This window comes from Alligator mississippiensis, chromosome 4, assembly GCF_030867095.1.
Source record: "Alligator mississippiensis isolate rAllMis1 chromosome 4, rAllMis1, whole genome shotgun sequence".
In the NCBI taxonomy this organism is placed as follows: domain Eukaryota; kingdom Metazoa; phylum Chordata; order Crocodylia; family Alligatoridae; genus Alligator; species Alligator mississippiensis.
The window spans coordinates 179,976,650-179,995,354 of NC_081827.1; the positions used below are offsets into that span (position 1 = coordinate 179,976,650).

Here is an 18,705-nt window from a genome sequence, read left to right on the forward strand (position 1 = left end):
CCCCCATGTAGTTCATTCGGTGTTGCATCTTTGGAAAACTATCCAGTCACAATGGGCAGGTTCAGAAACTTAATGCAAATATTAAGTTTCTGAATATTCTCTATGCGACACTGGTCAGGCCACAGCTGGAGTACTTCATCCAGTTCTGGGCGCTGCACTTCAGGAGGGATGTGGACAACATGGAGAGGGTCCAGAGGAGGGCCACTCGCATGATCAGGGGGCTGCAGGACAGGCCATATGAGGAGAGGCTAAGGGACCTGAACCTGTTCAGCTTCCACAAGAGAAGGCTGAGGGGGGATCTAGTGGCCATTTACAAACTAGTCAGGTGGGACCAGCAGGCACTGGGGGAGTCCCTGTTCCCATGAGCGCTACCAGGAGTGACTAGAAATAACGGTCACAAGCTGGGAGAGGGTAGATTCAAGCTAGACATCAGGAGGCGCTACTTCACAGTCAGGGTGGCTAGGATCTGGAACCAACTTCTAAGAGAAGTGATGCTGGCCCCTACCCTGGGGGTCTTTAAGAGGAGGCTAGATGAACACTTTCCTGGGGTCGTTTGACCCCAGCATTCTTTCCTGCCATGGCAGGGAGTCGGACTTGATGATCTGCTCAGGTCCCTTCTGACCCTACCAACTATGAAACTACTATATGCTAACACCTTGATACTCCTACTTATAATCTTCCTTGAAATGTGCACAGATATCAGAGTAAAGGGTAATGATTAGGGGTGTGAGAAGCTTCGGGTGCTTGTTCGACTGGGAGGAGATTCAGCCCAATTCAGTGGCTGAATCTCCAAATCCGAATTGAATCAGGGGACCAATAAAAAGTTCTGAATCGATTCAAAGTTCTCTGAATCTTTGGAAAAGATTCGGAGAGCTTCGATGGTTTGGGCAATCCCCACCCACTGCAGCAGGGAGCTGGAGCCGGACTTGGAGCTGGTAAGTAGGGTGCAGGGGAGTGGGGTTTGGAGGAGGCAGGAGGGGACCATGGTGGGACCCCTGCTAGGCCCTATCCCTTGCCTGCTCCTCGAGCCCCCCCGACCCGCACCCACTCCCCCAGCCTCCCCATGGCTGCCTTGCCTGCCTGAGCTTCTGGTGCTTTAGAAAAAAGCCCCTACTCACCAGGTGCTGCTGGGCAGGGGGGCGATTCCTGCTGCTCCCCACTGCCCCTCACTGCATGAGGGACTCTGCACAAGCCCCCTGACCTCCCCCCACTGTCCCAGCCCCCCATGGCTGCTCTGTCCGCCCCAGCTCTGGCTGTTTAAGAACCCCCCCATAAAAAAAACACTAGTCCCAGGACTCGCCAGCTTCTGCAGTGGCCTTGGGGCTTTGGGGTGCTTGTGGAAGAGCCCCCCATATGGCATGGGGCAGCAGGGATTTTCCCCCGCTAGGCAGGAACTAGTGAATCTGGGGGAGGGGGTTCCTTCAAGGGCCAGAACTGGGGTGGGTAGGGCAGCCATGGGGTGGGGGCTGGGACTGTGGGGGGGCATTAGGGGGCTCATGCAGAGCCTCCCACACAGCTCTGGACAGTGGGGCGCAGCAGGGATTGCCCCCTTCCCCCCCGCCCAGCAGCACCCGGTGAGTTGGGGCTTTTTTTTTTCAACGTGTCGGGAGCTGAGGCGGGCAGGGCAGCCATTGCCAGGGATGGGAGCGCAGATGGGGGATAGGACCTGTATGATTTGGAGATTCAGAGATTTGGCAGTAGCCGAATCTCAAAATCAGGTTTGGCTAAATTGATTCAGAACAGTGATTCGAATCACCGAATCAAATCACTGTCCCCGGAATCTGCCAAATCCAAAGTGAATACTAGCTGCTTTGCATAGGCCTAGTAATGATATTCTTTGTTCTGTCTACTCTTTTCTCTCTTCTGTTGGTATTAATATAAAAAAAAAAAATATTGATGTCTTTTCAGAACAGACTGCAAATTAAGTTGGGTCTGATATTTAGAGAACTAGTACTTTGAGGTGCTTCAAGGCTTCTGTGAGTTGTTTCAAGATGGATGCCTAAAAACTAAAGCATACAAAATCCAATCACCTTTGGAAAATTGTAACTAGGGAAATATCACTGAAAGCATCTGAAAATTAAAAAAAAATTTGTGATTTCTATACAAAAGAGAGTAATCCTATTTTATAATAGGTTGAAGATAATCTTGAGACAAGCACAATTTACTGTAGGTCTTTGGTGAAGAACAGTATTGAGGTTGAGAACAATCTCAAGAGATAATATTGCATATGTAAATAAGTTCTACCCAATTCCATACCTCTGAGTTCAGTGAAAATGTTTACCTGTTACCAGCCAATTAAATAGCATATGCACATCTCTACATCCTGATTAGTTTAGCATGAGTAAATAATAGTTTATTTTTTCTGGCCTTCTGCATTAATATCCAGTTAATATTGTTAATATTTTTTTATTAGCAGTATTGAAATAGAGGCATATTCTAGTTAATTAAACCCCAACTCTTCATGTGTAAAATTTTTAAATTGATTCAGCAGAGTCTCCCAGTAATCAGATTGCATTCTTCTGTTATTCTGTAATATGCAACAAACCATAATTCCATTGCTGAATACTTAAGTGCTAGGATGAGCTATTCTATAACAAAGTTGGCTTTAAGCAAAACTGAAATTCTGCCAGTATTGTGGGGGAGAGATTACATTCAAAAATCCTTTTTGAATGGATAAACCGCATTATAAATACTTGAGTCTCCTGGCTGTAATTATGCAGGTATAAATCCATTGTTGGCACTAGGATGGATTTGGCCCTTGATTTCTCTGCCCTTTCTTTCTTTAATATTCTCATAACTACTCCCCTCTCCAGAAAGAGCTTCATTAACGGCTTGAAAGTTTCCTCCCCTTCCCCCTTCATTAGCTCTTTAGGAGTCAGAATGTGTAAAGCGTTCATAAATCTCCTTCCCAGATTTAACTTGGAGATTACCTCTCTTGCACCTGTGGACATACAGGGAAAAATTTTCTGATGAGTTGTTTAGTTACTAAGTTAATTTGAAATAAGTGTTTCAGCAGTAAATTTAGGGCAATAATATTGCTAGTTTCTGAATATTTCCAAACAACAACTTTGAAGCATACAGCTATCTTAACTTCCTCATTTGTTCCCAAAGATGATAAATGGTAATCTATTCTTCAGTAATTAATGTTAGGGAAAAGTACAGTACTGTTAATACTTTACCTAGTTCTTATTACCTTATGATCTCAAAAAGGTTTAGAAAAGCAGTATTATCCCATGTTACAAATAGAAAAACTAAAACATCCAGAGCTTGATTGGCAGTTTCACAGTAGCAGCCACTAAGACCCTTTAGGCCCTTGTAACACATTAATTTTAGGCAGATCCTAGAGCTGTTAACCCCTGGATTGTTCACGTATCAGCCCCTGATATTTGTTTAAAGCACCTGTTAGGCAGTTTACACCATGCAAGGGCAGGTTTATCTCTGATCTGTGTTACCCACTTTGTGTTCCATTAATGTATGGCCACCTGCCTCAGATGAGTCACCCAAGTTGCAGTCCTCCATCATCCCAGGATGAAGTGTCCCTTCCCCCACCTTCCTGTTCTATGTGGACATACTTTCCACCCCCTAAATCCTACTGTGCATGAGGTGGTTCTGGCCCCAAGACAACGCCCTCTCCTACCCCCAGAGGTGCAACCCCATGCAAGTAGCCTGAAGAGCACATGCCGGCTAGCCAGGTCTAGGGCACAGATGATTCTGGGAGTGGGGTCTACAGTGGGGGGGAGCAAGGTAGGAGGACAGATTGGGTCCCCATGAGCTCGGTCTTCCCTCTCAGGGCAGGGGTAGTAGCTCCCACAAAAGGGGCTTCCCTCACTGCTCCCAGCTCCCAACCATCCTGGGAAGCACAATTAGAATCCCCCACATCCCAATCCCCAATTCCCATTCCTGTCCCCATCCCCATCCCAATATATTAACATATAAGACCTTCTTTACTTTACTTCCTCTCTATTTCTTTTTAATTTTTTTATTATTATTTTTCAGTAGCTAACTTCCTTCATTTCACCACCTGTTCCCCATGCCCATTTCCTTTCCATTGCCCATTGCATTACCCACCCATCCCATTAACTCTCCACCTGCCAGCTTCATATTCCTTCCCCCTGCAACCCATCTCCCATACAGCCTCACCTAAAGCAGGGAAAGCAACCTGTTGTGGCTCATGGTCCCTGTAGTGGCAACTCACAACTGTAGCTCCTAGTCAGGGCCCTGCTCACCAGCAAGTCACAGCTGTGCAGGTTGGGGACAGTTAGAGAAGGTTTTTAGCTTTTATGGCTAAGTACAGACAGTCAGGAAGCCCAATTCTGAATCGATTCAATCTTTGCAGGTTAGTCTGAGCAAGTGAGCAGACATTCACTTTTGATTTTGGAAATGCAGCCTGCAGTAGTTCAGGCCAGAAGCTGGGGGAAGCTACAACCATTATAACTATATTTCATATGAAAGAAGAGCATTGTGTTTTGGGCGGAGTTGCATATACTTTTCCTACCCACCCTTAAAGACAGGAAAGACCAAAGCATGAGCATAACATTCAGTTTTGGCCTATAAAACTTAACCCCTGATGTTCTTGATAGATTTAACATTTTCATGATTAACACATTACAAAAAGGACTGTCAGTAGCATCCACAGTCTTTGCAGGCAGGGACATACAGCCTAAATAACCTGTCTCTTAAGAGATGGCCCTACTGGTTATTGTTGAATAATAGTAGAAAAATACATATAAAGATACCCCAGATTCAGTCCTGTTGGGTGCATCTACACAAGACACTTAATGCGCAGAAGAATAATTCTACGGTGCATTAGCACAGCTGGCAAAAACCATGCTAAGGCGCAGTAGATTTAGTCTAATGTACATTGGCACTTAAAAAGCTTTCATCTGTGCTAATGCGCAGTATGGCCAATTATGGCACATTAAGTTAATACATGATATTACAGGTACTAAATTTAACATGCTGTAATTATAGTACATTAATGAATATGTAGATGTGCCAATTGAATCTCCCTTTTTCTAATTCTCTGTGTGTCAAGTGGAGAGGATCACACCCATCTCCCTTTTTAATTCTTGGCATGTTCGATATAATAAATATGCTTTTATCAGTAAGTTACTTCAAATGTGCTTGTGAAAGGTGCTTGATTAAGAGCACTAGAAGCTGAAGTTCTCTAATCATGGGACAGGTGCAGTATAGGTAGTGAAAGTGGAAATGTCCTCATACACTTATATCAAATTCACTTCTGTTCTGGAGGGACTGTCTTTGAGATGAAAAGGCAGTTAGCCCTTCTGAAACTGCCAATAGCTTTGCCCGTTTCAGTGATCTCTTCTATGATGACTGGGAACAACATTCAGTTTATCTCATAAAAAGTCATCAGTCATGATATAATACTGGGTTCAGTTACTGTTAGCCTGGGACAAAATCTACCTCCTGGTATGTACGTGTGACTCGAGTTGGTCACAGGGGGTGCATCCAGATGTGTGTGGGTGTTTGGTTCCCCAGGGACAAGTAGCAGCAGTGTACCTTGTGCCGCAGCTGCTTGTCCCTGGGGAACGCCTGTATCACATGCACTTTGGTGCGCGGCAAGTTGCCCCAGCTGGGTTAGGGGAGGCTGGAGCCAGCACTGTGCTGGCCCCAGCAGCCTTACCTGGGTTTCTGGGGGCCTCCTGGGGCTGCCGCGCTGGCAATTCTGCTGTGCAGAGCCTGGCCACCAACTGCAGCACAGCTCCAGGTAGCCTGGCTTCACTTTTCAGCAGCATGCACTGCCCGAGCTTGTGCTGTGCCAAGTTTTTTTTTTCCATGTTTTTTTTTTTACCCCTGGATATCCAAAAATCCCATGGGAAAAAAACCTGGCACAGTGCACTCTTGGGCAGTACACCCTTGAAGCATGGAGAACACTGGACTGTACGGTATGTGGCACTGCAAACATGTTTGCAGCATCACATACCACACAACCATGCTCCTATGGACATGCAAAATTTAGTGTCTGATATGGGCTTGAGCTATTGATCCAGAGGTGGAATACTCTTCCTCAAGACAATTCAGTGCAGTGCTATTTGTGATAAAGCTATTGCAGTTGCTATCTATTTAAGCAGTTTTTAAAGTTCACATGTTGTCATCTTTTTAAACTACTGTTATTAACCAGCTGCTAATTATATCCAACAAGATGTTTAAAAGTCAAAAAAGGGAAACAAGAAGAACTAATTTTAACCTGGCTGACTATAACATTTTTTAAAACATGCTGAGAATTCTTGTCCTTTTGTTTCCCGTAAAATGTACTAAGATAAATACAGATCACAATTTATGTAACACTTCAGACATTTTTGTCAATGTCTTCTTTCCCATATACCAGAAGTATGTGTTGGACTACAGAGCATGATTTACAAGGAAAGAATAAAAGAAAGAATTGGGAGTATTTAGTCTGGAGAAGAGAAGACTGAAGGAGGCATTTGATAACAGTCTTCAAATATAGAAGGAGTTGCTACAAAAAAGGTGTCTGTAGACAATTATCTCTATTTACAGGAGGCAGGGCATGAAATAATGGCCTTAAATTGCAACAAGGGAGATTTAGATCTGAGGGAGAACTTTCTAATGATGTGGTTAAGCACTTAAACTAAGAAGTTGTGAAGTGTCTATTCTTGGAATTTAAATATAGGTTAGACTTGTGAGGGGTGGCTTAGACAGGGAAGATCTTACCTTCAGCAGGGTGCTGGACTTGACTCCCTGAGGTTCTTCCCTCCATTTTTTGGTGATTCTATATCTGTAAAGGGAAGTAATGAAAACTCTGTTTTCGGTACACAGTGATCTTGTGAATTAATAGGGATTTATTCTGATCTCACAGGCACTAATTTTATACCAGAATAACTTTGTCTGTATTCAGTGTAGTTGTGTTTAGTTTACAATAAAATGATAAGTCCTTGATAAGAACTCATTTGATCCAGTATTATCCTTATATATGAAGAGTTTTATGCTGTATGTGGGTACATCTACACATGCTATTAATACACAGTAAAGTTACTGCGCATTAAAAAAGGAAAGGGTCTACAAGTTCCCCACTTTATGAGCAAATTTTCTCCCAACCAGGACAGATGAGACCCAGGATATTCCTGCCCCCCTGCTTTGCTCTGCTCCATTGTAACAGCCAGCAGGAGCTCCAGGCCCAGGGCTGGCAAGGGGCGGGGGGGCTGGTGGACTGCTGTGTCCCAGTCACCTGGGGATTGGACTCAATTCCCACATGGCTGGGAGAGATGTCCCTATGGGGATGTTACCTGGCAGCCACATGGGGATTAGGAGAGTCCCGATCCTCCCACATGGTGGAGAGAGGAGTTCCTGCCTAGAGGGGACATTTATATGGGGATCAGAATCATCCCTGGATGTTTCTCCTGACCACGTGGGGATTGGGACCCTCCCAATCCCCATATGGCTGTCCCTGCCAGGCAGGGATGCCTCTTTCTGCCATCAGACCCATTCCCCACCTGGCTGGGATGCAGCAGTCCTGGCTGCCACCTCTCAGGATGTTCCCATCTCCACTTGGTGGGGAGATAGCTGCCCTGCAGACAGCATAGCTCTAACCACATGGGGCTTAGCTAGGCAGCAGTGGACCCCCAAATTGCTCCCAGCCAGCATCTATACATGCCCTACTGTGCAGTAGCTAATGCACAGTTAATCTGCTACCTATATTTTCAGGTAGTAGATAACTGCTCATCAATCTATTTTTTAACTTTTTCATTTATCTGGCTTGATTGAAAGGATTATTTTTTAGTTAATATGTAAACGAAGTGGCAATAGCAGAGATCAGGTAGAAATTAGGGTATGTAAATAGGATATCATTAGCTGTAAGGTTTGCCCCAGTATCCTGGCTAAAATTTCTTTATTTCTCAACTAAGATGGAGTGGCTTTGTATCACCTATCTGAACAGCTAGTTGCATGAACGACTGGTGCCTCTTGCGATGTGCGGGGAGGGGGGCACCATGTCAGCGAGTGGCGAGAGGGAACCACCCACAGATGCCGCTGGATGCGTCGGTAGCCAGGGGATGGAGGGTGCTAGCCACAACCGCGCACAGAAGCTGGTAGCAGCTTCAGCGGCAGCCAATCTCAGGTGGAGCACATACCCCCTTGTACTCTCCCCAAGCATTGCCTATGGCTAGTTCTGTCCTCATCATGGATGGGCTGTACTTTAAGAATGCTGTATGTTCACATATGAAGCCTTATATAAAAACACTGAGCAACATAAAGAAGCTCTGAAATTTTGGTTCATTTTGAAAGAGGTTTGTGCTGATATAGGCATGGCAGTAGGCAGCTGTAGGGCAATTTCCCAAAGACCTCTTGGCAAACTCCTGTATACAAAATGCCCTGAGGACAGTGGAGTGAATATTTTGAGCCATGCTGTGGCCTTGTAGAGATATAGCACAGAATCTCACCAAAAGTTTATCTTACCATTTTAGAATCAATCAAATGAAAAGCATACTATCTGTAAAATATCAGTTCAAGTTGTAGCTTGAATGCACTGCTCCAGTTATGAGAGCCATACTGGTCCTTAGGGGCCCTGCTATATAACATAGCACCAGGGAAAAGGAGATCATAGGAAATGTCTCAATATTGAAAAGAAAAATCCTTATTTTTCAAAGGCTTAACCAGTTTGCAGGAGACTCCCTTCTCTATCAATTTTAAATGCTGTTGGAACCTGTAATATTGATACAGTTTAAAATTTTAATCCCTTTTTCGTAAATATGACTGTTAATATTGGCAACATTTTGTCTACAGACTTTCAAATGGAAAAATACCTAGAAGCACAAATCAAAATAACTCTGTTCCTAGCTATACCATTTGTATTACAAAAAAGAAACAAGGAACTTTAAAATCAATTTGAAAAGAACATAAAGTATATAATAAGGTTTTAGAATACTAATGTTTCACTAACTTATTTTAACTATATATCAGAATCTATTCTTACTGCAAAATGTTACAATAGAAAAAACTGTTAAATATAATTTTTAAATGTATAAAAATGCATAACCATATTATAACAACATACAGGTCATTTGAAAATATGATTCATTAGTCCATTAATGCATATCTTCATAGATGTTAGGGTCGGAAGGGACATCAATAGGTCATCAAATCTGACCCCCTGTCCTGGGCAGGAAAGAGCACTGGGGTCAGACAACCCCAGCTAGGTGTTTGTCCAGTCTCCTCTTCTACACCCCCAAGGTAGGGGAGAGTACCACCTCCCTTGAAAGCCCTTTCCAGATTCTGGCAACACTTACTGTGAAGTTCTTTCTAATGTCCAGCCTAAATCTGCTCTCCATCAATTTGTGGCCATTATTCCTAGTTACTCCCGGGGGTGCCCTAGTAAATGTACTGTGCCCTAAAATGTTACTGGGCCACTGTTCCTAGTTACTCCTAGTAAATAGAGCATCTCCTATTCCCTGCTTCCCTCCCCTGATGAATTTATAGGCAGCCACAAGATCACCTCTCAGCCTTCTCTTGTGAAGACTGAAGAGATCTAAGTCCCTCAGTCTCTCCTCATAGGGTCTTGTCTGCAGGCCCCTGATCATATGTGTGGCCCTCCTCTGAACCCTCTCAAGATTCTCTACATCCCTCAAAAGTGTGGTGCCCAAAACTGGACGGAGTACTGGATGCAGTACCTTGGTGGTTGGAAACATAAATCTGAACCTGAAATTTGGTAATACATCATGAATTAATGCTCTTGTGGCGGAGCATTGTGGCGGCAGCCTCCAGGTGCCTAATTAGGGCAGCCATTTTGGGGCCTGTATAAAACAGGCAGTTTGGCTGCAGTAGGCAGGCAGCAACATTGCCTGGCCTTAGAGCTGTTGTGGATACCCGGAGGTAAGGGGGAGCTGCAAAGGGATGGTAGGAGGCTCCTGGTCCTGGGCATGACCTGAAACTGCACCCTGCCAGGAGTGGGTGGTCTGGTGGGGCTCTCAGTGGTGCGGGAGCCCCCAGGAAATGCCAGGCCAGTGATCACCCCGGTGAAAGGCGGGTCAGGGCGCCTTAACCCCTAGCTCCCACCACCACCGGGTGGGTGACCCCTGAGTTGGAGGAGGGCCGAGAGTGCCCGTGGGAGGAGGGCCGAGAGGGCCCATGTGTGTGAGGGGCCCAGAGAGGGCGGACCCCGAGAATGGGAGTGATGTGGGCGAGGTGCTGCGGTTGCTCCTAGGAGGAAGGGAGTAGTGGCACAGTGAGGCCCAGTGTTAGTGAGTGGCTAGAGAGACCCAGCCCGAAGGGGAGAGTCCCCTTGACTGGCCCATGCTGGGGCCAGGACCAGTGAGGGTCAAAAGGGCCGGGGGCCCACCGCGAGGGACGCCCAAGAGCCGGGGGCCTGGGGTCCCAACTGGCCTTGAGGTGGGCCAGGGCCAGGTAGCCAAAGGTTCCGGGGGAACCACACCCGAGAGGGGAACAAGGCTTCGGGTGGGTGAGGTAGCCCAGATGACGGCGGAGTGGCCGCCTGAGTAGGGAAGACCATAGTGGGGTCGCGTGGAAGATTCTGGGGCCCAGTGTGGGGCCGGTGAGATGTTGAACACCATGATGCCATCTGCGAGGCTTGGGCTGCGGTATTAGGGGAGGTTGGAGCCGCAGAGCGCCCCTGGGCATCGGGGCAGTCGAAGGGCAGCCTCCCGCTTAATTAACACCCTAATTGAACTCATTATCATCAAAGGCGTGGCGGGCGAGATGAGCGGGCAGTTGCCCAGAGACAGGTGGGCGGGCCATGAAGACCTCGGCCCTGAGTAGGCCTGCTGTCACGGTGACAGGCGGGCGGGCCACAGAGTTCGGCCCCAGGAGGCGCCACCTGCCACACTCTTTTATATCTAGGTATTTTATTAGAAGTTACTGTAGAACTATTAATACAATGTTGACTTTTGATTGTTGATCAGTGACACTAGGTCTTGTCAGATACTGTTTCCCCACCTCCTCAGCCATTAATGAAATTTTTAAAGTTTTCCTTCTGCTGCTTCCCTGCTCCTCTCTCTAGGTCTTTCCAATCCTAATATACTGCACCTTGGACTGCTACCCATCCATTACCTAACATCCATAAACACTAACATTTTCACTACCCTGATTTTTTTTCTTTATTGGTGCCAAAGACTTTTTTAGCAATCTTATTGTATTTTTTCACATGGTTCATCATTTGGACTGTCCTTGTGCCTTAATTCTACTCAGTAAGATTTACACAAGAATGTGGTGTTCTTCCTTTCTTCTACCTTAGACGCTTGGCAGATAGTTAAACATATTTTTGTTTACAGGTGTTGATTTCCAGGAATACACATTCAAATGATACTTGCTTCTCATCGACTTAAAAGAGAGAACATTTTGAATATTAATCTCTGAAATAAGCTTTCATGGAATCATTTCTTTCTGTTGTTTATGTATTTATTCAATATATTACCTCAAACTAAAAGGCACTGTAAGTCAACTATCCTATACCCACTTTACATTTCTGAAATAGTTCCAGAAGTTTTCAGGATATGTACTGGTGTTACATTTGAATTGACCTACCAGGGTTAGGTTAATCTAAATGCCCAATCATGCAGATGCTCAGGGGGTTAATTTGGCCAAAAAATGGTGGGTCTGATCTAAGTTAGTGCACCTCAGAAGGTACACTTTCTTACATTAAGAAACGATTAACCCAATCCCCCAAACACCTGTATACATTTTCAGTGCAGCCCTAGCGGTCAGAAAGACCAGCCAGTCATCCCAACTCCAGGACTGTGCTATTCCCACCCCCAAATTGGGCTATTTGTAGCCCCTTGACCTCCACCCCCCTCTTCACCCTCCCCATCCCTGCCTTCAGACCCAACAGCCCAACAGATGTTAGAATTCCCTGAACACTGGCCAGAATATACAAGTTTTAATTTGCATGAAATGTGAAGATGCTTTCTGATATATCTCGCAGGTGTACCAGATTTAGCATGGTATATCAGTGTTCTTGTTCTGCAAGACATCTCAGCAATGTATTCCAAGGCCATAGTTCTTCTGCATGACACAGGAGTGGGGCAGCCATCTTCTTTAGCTTTAGCGTGCTAGAATGCTATCCCAGAAAGTTCTGTGCAAGCATATTGATTCCCCTTAACCAATACAGCAAATTTGTCCATCAGGAATTCTCTGCATTTCCTTCTGTTAAACATTACCATATCAATAAGCAATGCAAGAAGATGCCAAATGCTCATTTGAGTGGCCCAGAGGAATTAATATATACACACTGACCTTGCAGAAAGATCATTCCTTGTAGGAGAAAATCATCACTTGCATCTCTGAAAATGGGCTGATGCAGGGAAGTTGGGGTGAGGGGATTTGGAGAAGAGTAATAACTGACTGATTATGTATGCAGAACATAGAGAATGGACCAGGGAGACGGAGCAGAGAAAAATATGATTCAAGAAAGGGGGAACAAGGAAAGATAATTCAATTGGAAGAAAAAAAAAACAAGTGAGGGTGGGGAGGAGGACAAGAAAAGGGGAAGATTGGTTAGCTTTTTTTCCCAAAGCATTATTTTACTACCTTTGCTTTAAGACAACAAAGGACGTGGCTTCTGGCTTCTATCTGTATTGTTTGCAGCACTGATACATAATGTTCTCCCTTTTTCTGTCCATCTCATGCATACTATATTAGAAAGGAAGGAGCAAGCATACTTGGTATGGGCTAGGGTGGTGATGAGTAACTTTCAATGGTTTGGTTTGGCATGTAGCCATTTTTTAAACAGAAATTTCTTCAGAGGGCCTCCTTTTGTGTTGCATACCCACAGGTGAGGGTACATAAAGGTAGAAAAGGGTGAAAAATGACTCAGTACCAAAAGACCATGTGAAATGTTCATCTTAAATTCTGCATTTTGCCTGGGTTTTGAAAAGTTATTTCAATATACAAATATTTCAAATTTAATGATATCCCTTGATTCAAAATAGTGTGAAAGGAACATACAAGGCACACTGTATAGTTCATCTCTTTCCTCTATAACAATTAAAAATAACAATTATTTAGCCGGTGGGTTGTCCATATTGCTGGTGTGTTATATAAAGTCTTGCCACACATTTTAGTGAAGGATATTTAAAAAAATTTCAGTTTAATGCATATATAAATGTGAATGCGTAAATAACACAACACTTCATTTGTATGACCAGCTGTATGCGCGTTGTCAAATGGAAAGAGATGAAACTCTGTGGTATCTGTCAAACCATATCTAATTTCAGCTGGATCGCTTCTGTGTGTTACTGTATAGCATGATATAATCTCTCTCTTTACCTTGACTGATACATAGTTTTACCTCATTACTTTCCCATGAGCAACCTTCAGCCATTTTTTTTCAATATCTGAGAAAGCGTTCTTCTCACCTTCCCTCATATTTCAGGCCTCAGAATAGAAAATGTGTTTGTGTCTCAATTTCTCTTCTCTCAGATTGTTTGGATATGTACTTGTCTCTGGATTCAAAATGTGCTTTGTTGCTCTACCTCTAGTTTATAGTTGCTGTTGAATCGGTTAGTGCAGGAGTTGGAATAAATGGTTGTTACATATTTTGTTCATTTTTTACTCTTTCTTCTAGGGTAACCACTCTAATGTATTTGGGTACCTATACACGAGCGCAGAAGCTGCTCCAATGCTCTGTAATTACAATGCATCAGAGCAGACTCAATTAATTAATTGAGTCTGCTGTAGTGTGGTCATTACCATGCTCCACCCAGTATCTGCATCTCATGTATCAGGGTCCCTATGCCTCAAAATGGCAGTGGGGGCACTTGAACTAAGCTTGTCGAACAGTCTTTAGTTCAAGTGCCCCCACTGCCGTTTTGAAGTGGGGGAAGCATTTTGAAGTGGGAGAACAAGATGCTGTTCCTCTTCCTGCAAAACTCTTGTAAAAGTACCCTTTGTGTCCAAATACATAGGAAGCCATATGTGTCCAGTTTTTTTTCAGCAAGTAAGCTGTTGCACGTGGAAATTTCTCTGATAGTTAGTCTATAAGGTGCATTTCTACCCTGCCTGCTGCCTGAATGTTTTCAGTCATTTATTCTGTGATCAAAAAGTAGGGCATGGGAAAACTTGGAGAACATCTACACTCTGTAAAACACAATGACAGCTGAAAATGACAGCACTTGTTTATTCTGATAAATAGATTTCTTTGTGCTGAACCTCTTCACTCAAAAAGGGGATATAAAAAAGCTAAGATTATCCCTCGATAATCTGAAAGTAGACAACATCAGACGCTTGAGTGGCAAAAAATGGATTAGTGCTGCTTTTGTTATCTCTTGGAATCCATCCAAAGAACTAGGAACGCAAGGTATTTTACTTTTAATTTCTCTCTTTGCATGTCTGAGAGGGAAACAAAATGAGCTTGGAAGACAGTGGGTGTGATATGTTTTTCTCTCTTGTTCTCTTGAAGACAGATTCAGGAATCCTGCAGGGAAAAAATTTGCTGAACTATATATATTAAGGAGCATATTTTAACAGGAACTCGTAGAATTGTATGTATGTAAATTTGAATATCAATGCTGCATCTTTAATTAGTTCCTTTCTAACTTCCCTGCTTTGGCTCACAATGTATTACAGAGACAGCAACTATTAACTGTGGTAGGTGAGCAAAACATACTGTCATCTGGTTCCCTTTCTGTTTTTGAAAGGTATTAGGATACTTTTCATTTCTTCTTTTAATGATCAATCTGCCATCTGGTGATCTATACTTATGTTAATCAGGAATCACCCCACCGAAAAAGTTGTCTTAGTATGAGCTGCTATGGCACCTTCTCAGGACTATTTTAAATCCCGACACTTTTTTCCCTGACAGTATCTTCCCTGAACACTGTACTATGGTGAGTGATTTGATCTTGGCTGCAAAAGCATTTTTACATCTGCCTCACTGAGTCAGCAGAACCCCCTTAACTCTTTCGCAATAGGCTCAAACCTGCTAACAGGCTGGAGTGTTTTTAGACAAGCTGTGTCAGTCTGGTACATACTGCGAGTAGAGTGAGGAAGTAGCTGCATTTGGAACACCCGTATGATGAAACAGACGACTGCTGGTGAATGTAGGAGGTTAGAATGAGTACTGGTTACTCATTTACAACAGGTTACTCATTTACAACAGTAGGTAGGGATCCTATTTGCCAGCCAGACTGAGAAGTCTGTTGTTTGCTTCTGGTGCTACCTTCATTATCCTCTTTATCAGGGGTGGGCAAAATATGGCCCCTAGGCTGAATCTGGCCCACTAACTCATTGTCTTCTGCCTGTGGGTTGGTGGCCATAAAGTCATAGGATCTAGCCCATTGGGAGCTGGTGGTTCTGGCTGCTGCCAGAGTTGTACTGACTCAAGTCAGTGACTCAAGTCAGACTCAAGTTGCAATTTTTGGTGACTTGACTCGACTGGAGTCCCTTTCAACAAATGACTTGACTCAACTGTAGTCATTGATCAAAAGATGTGACCTGACTCAAGTCCTGACCAGAAGTGTCCACTTGACTTGAGTAATTTATTACAGTGTTTCTCAACTGGTGGGTCGTGACTCAAAGGTAGGTCACAAGAATGTTTGTAAGGGCCCCAAGCAGGTCCCCAGAAAATCTTGTGAAAGCACAGGTTTCCTCTGGAGGCTAGCAGGTTTCCATCCTGCAAGTGGCTGCTTGGGATAATTGGAGGCAGCTGGCACACTTGAGTCTGTGCACACAGATGTATGTGGCCAACATAGAGCGAGGCTGGGTCATGGGAGAAGCCCCAGCCACTGGACACAGGTAAGTGTGGGGAGTGGTGGAATAGAGGTCTAAGGTACTGTCCAGAGGTCTGGGCAGGGGTGGGCTCTGTGTGTGCGCGCGCGTGTGTGTGTGTGTGTGCATGCGCACACCTGCCTGCCTTCCTGCCTGCCTGCCAGCACTAGTGACAATGGCTCAGTTCAAGGCTGCGCCAGGGCAGGAGGAGCTGAGGGAGATGGCACCTGGTCCTTCGCAGCAGGGAGCTGTGAGCCTGGACTGGCAGCATGGGGCCGGAGTGCATACACACAGGGGCCTACACTCACCGCTTGTGCTCTGGCCTGAACGGTATGGGGGCAGCTGGGTTCCCTCTCCAGCAGGGCTGGGGGCAGACAGGGGACTGCAGATTGGCAGCGAGGGGCATCAGCATGGCCAGGGGGGTGGGCAGGGGTCTGTTACTTGGGGGTTGGCACCTCCAATGCCAGGGGATTGTGGCTTGGCTTACTCCCAAATGACTCAACTCAACTCCCAGGTTTTGTGACTTGTTATAAACCCGGCTGTTGCATCATGCTGGGTGGGAGGGCATGTCCCAGCCCTGTCCATAGCATACACCAGTTCCCACCCTATGCACTGCAAGCAGCGCTGGGGTGCACACTGGCATCAGCTGTGGGCTTTGCCTGTAGGTTCTTTCTGGGGATTGGGGCAACTGCCCAAGACCACAGCTGACACATTCATGCAGCAGCATCACCTGCAGACTTGGAAGGATGCCTCAATCTCCAGTGGGAGCCAGCCACTTGCATCCACAGCTGATGCTAGTACCCACCTGGCACTGCTTCCAGCACATGGGCCAGGAGCTGGTGTAAGCTGGGGGGCTGTGCTGGTGGTCTGGGACTGTTGGTGGGAGAGGAGAGGGGGAAGAAGGGGTAGGAAGGGGGAGACCCTGCCTATGATCAGCCTCAACAGCTGGTGTTGAGCACTAAGAAAAAGTAGGACCCAGCAGTGAGTGTGCTTGCCACTTCTGGGGCCCTTCTGGCTGTGGCTGCCCAGTAAGGTGACCACCTTTTCCAAACTGGAAGGTGGGACACATGCCTGCCTTCCCCTCCACTGCTAGCATGGCTGGAGCAGAGCTGAGTGGGATAGGGGCAAATCCAGGCTTCCCACTGAAGGCTTGGGGGCCCTCCACCCTGCTGCCCTCCCTCTGGAAGCCCCATGCTGGATGTGCACCCCCTGCCTGCCCAGCAGCAGTGAGCAGCACAACTCCACACCACCACCACCCCGACTGCTGCTGGGCAGGGGGCACATTGCCATGGCAGCATATGACACCTAGAGAAAGAGCAGAGGGGCAGGGAGCTCTGAGCCCACAGCAGGCAGCCCACATCAACCTCTGCCTTGTGCACAATTCTGGCTGTCCCACTCCCTGCCTCATCCCCAGAGCCCCATGCACTTCCTTGGCTGGGCAGTGTCCCCAGGCCCTGCCTCACTCTCTCCCCCACCATGAGGGCCTTGATCTGCCCTCCACACCTTCTGCACCCTCCCCCCCACCCCCAACTTAGCTACAGAGAGCTGCTCTCCAGGCTGGTCAGCTCTTTCCCAGACATGTGCATGTGTGCAGGTATGCACATGCACATGGTGCCCCTTGCATCCCACTCCTGGCAGCCCTTTGCAGGCTGAATCATTGCCTGCCTGCTAGGGGAAACCCAGATTCCTGAACAATGCTGTGAATCCAGGACGAATGTTGTCCCAGAGGCATGCATCCCAGGACCGGGACTTGATGATCCCATTCTGGGACTGTCCCACTGACTTAGAGACAGGTGGTCACCCTGCTGCCCATAGCCCACACCAGAGCTGTCTTGCACCTCCTCCCCACTGCTGCGGCCCCGCACCACCTTCAGGCTGCCTCAGGCCTACAGGCGGCACTGGGGAGGAGCTCCAGCTCTGTGGGCAGCTACAGCCATAAGGGCCCCAAAAGCAGTGAGCACTCTTGGCCAGCCAACCGCCTGTCTCCCCTCCTTTTCACAGACAAGTCATTTTTTAATTAACTAATAGCCCTCTTGTCAGCAGCTGCATTTTCTTAAAGGGGCAGAGTCCTGGCTCACTGCTGTAGGTCCTCTTCCTCTACATTCCCAGTTCCTGCCTCTGTCCCAATCCCTCGCATCCTGTCTCAGATAAGTAACAAGGTTAGGGTCTCCTCTTACAAGGGAAAACACAAATTATGTTCAGAGTGAACCAAGCAACCCATTTGTTAGACAGATTAAGGTTTAGGGACATCTGCATTAGTCCAGGATAGCCTGAAGTATAATTCTTTGCATTTATGTTTCAAAAATGAACATTACACTTCTATTCTAGCTAATATTGGGCTCACTGCTGGGTTTTATTACATAGTATTCAAAAAGATACTAGTTTCACATGCTGCTGTTTCAAAATAGAAGACTTCTCATTAAGTGTGCAAAGGCAAATGTGGAAGTAAAGGATAGAACTTCAAACAATCCTATAAAAAAGAAATATATTTTTTTTAAGAACGAAGCTTTTTTTCCCCAGAAAGAACATATTTAAAAAATGTGGAATCGGACATTATCCTTGCCTACAACTTACTTGAAATCTACAGTCTGGGACATGTAGCCCACAGTGTCATACATCAGTGAAATTTCAGTGGTTGATTATACTTTAATCCAATGGGGAAAATTGTACTTTTTCTCATGAGCTAGCTTTGCAAAACATCTCAATTGAAATTAAATTTTTGATTTGCTGCTAACGGCTGCAGAAAGGGGAAAATGGCTTTTCCTGCAAACAAAAGTAAGAAAATGACATTTAAAATTGTAATGTCCCTAAAGGGAAAGATATCTATGCAGTATTGTTTAGAGGGATGTGTCTCAGCATGATATCCAGTTTTACTGTATTATAAGAACTCTCCTGAGGTTTTCAGGGCTTCCAAACTAGGTCACTACTTATATGGGAAAAGGAAAAGAAAACAAAAGAAAAGAAAAACTACTTTTGGGCTTTCTCTGTCTATGGGATTTAAAAATGTGTCTG

The 18,705-nt window shown here is 45.5% G+C and overlaps 1 protein-coding gene and 1 long non-coding RNA gene across 4 annotated transcripts in view; one reads left to right on the forward strand and one right to left on the reverse strand.

The window, feature by feature from the left end:
* The window catches only part of SPAG16 (sperm associated antigen 16), a 988,711-nt gene that overhangs the window by 502,866 nt on the left and 467,140 nt on the right, over positions 1 to 18,705 (forward strand). The window lies entirely within an intron of this gene.
* LOC109284308 (uncharacterized) overlaps positions 1 to 18,705 on the reverse strand; it is an 86,231-nt gene that overhangs the window by 24,782 nt on the left and 42,744 nt on the right. Inside the window, exon 2 of the long non-coding RNA XR_002091717.1 lies at positions 6,694 to 6,757. This is a non-coding gene — a long non-coding RNA (uncharacterized LOC109284308). The remainder of the gene's footprint in view (positions 1 to 6,693; positions 6,758 to 18,705) is intronic.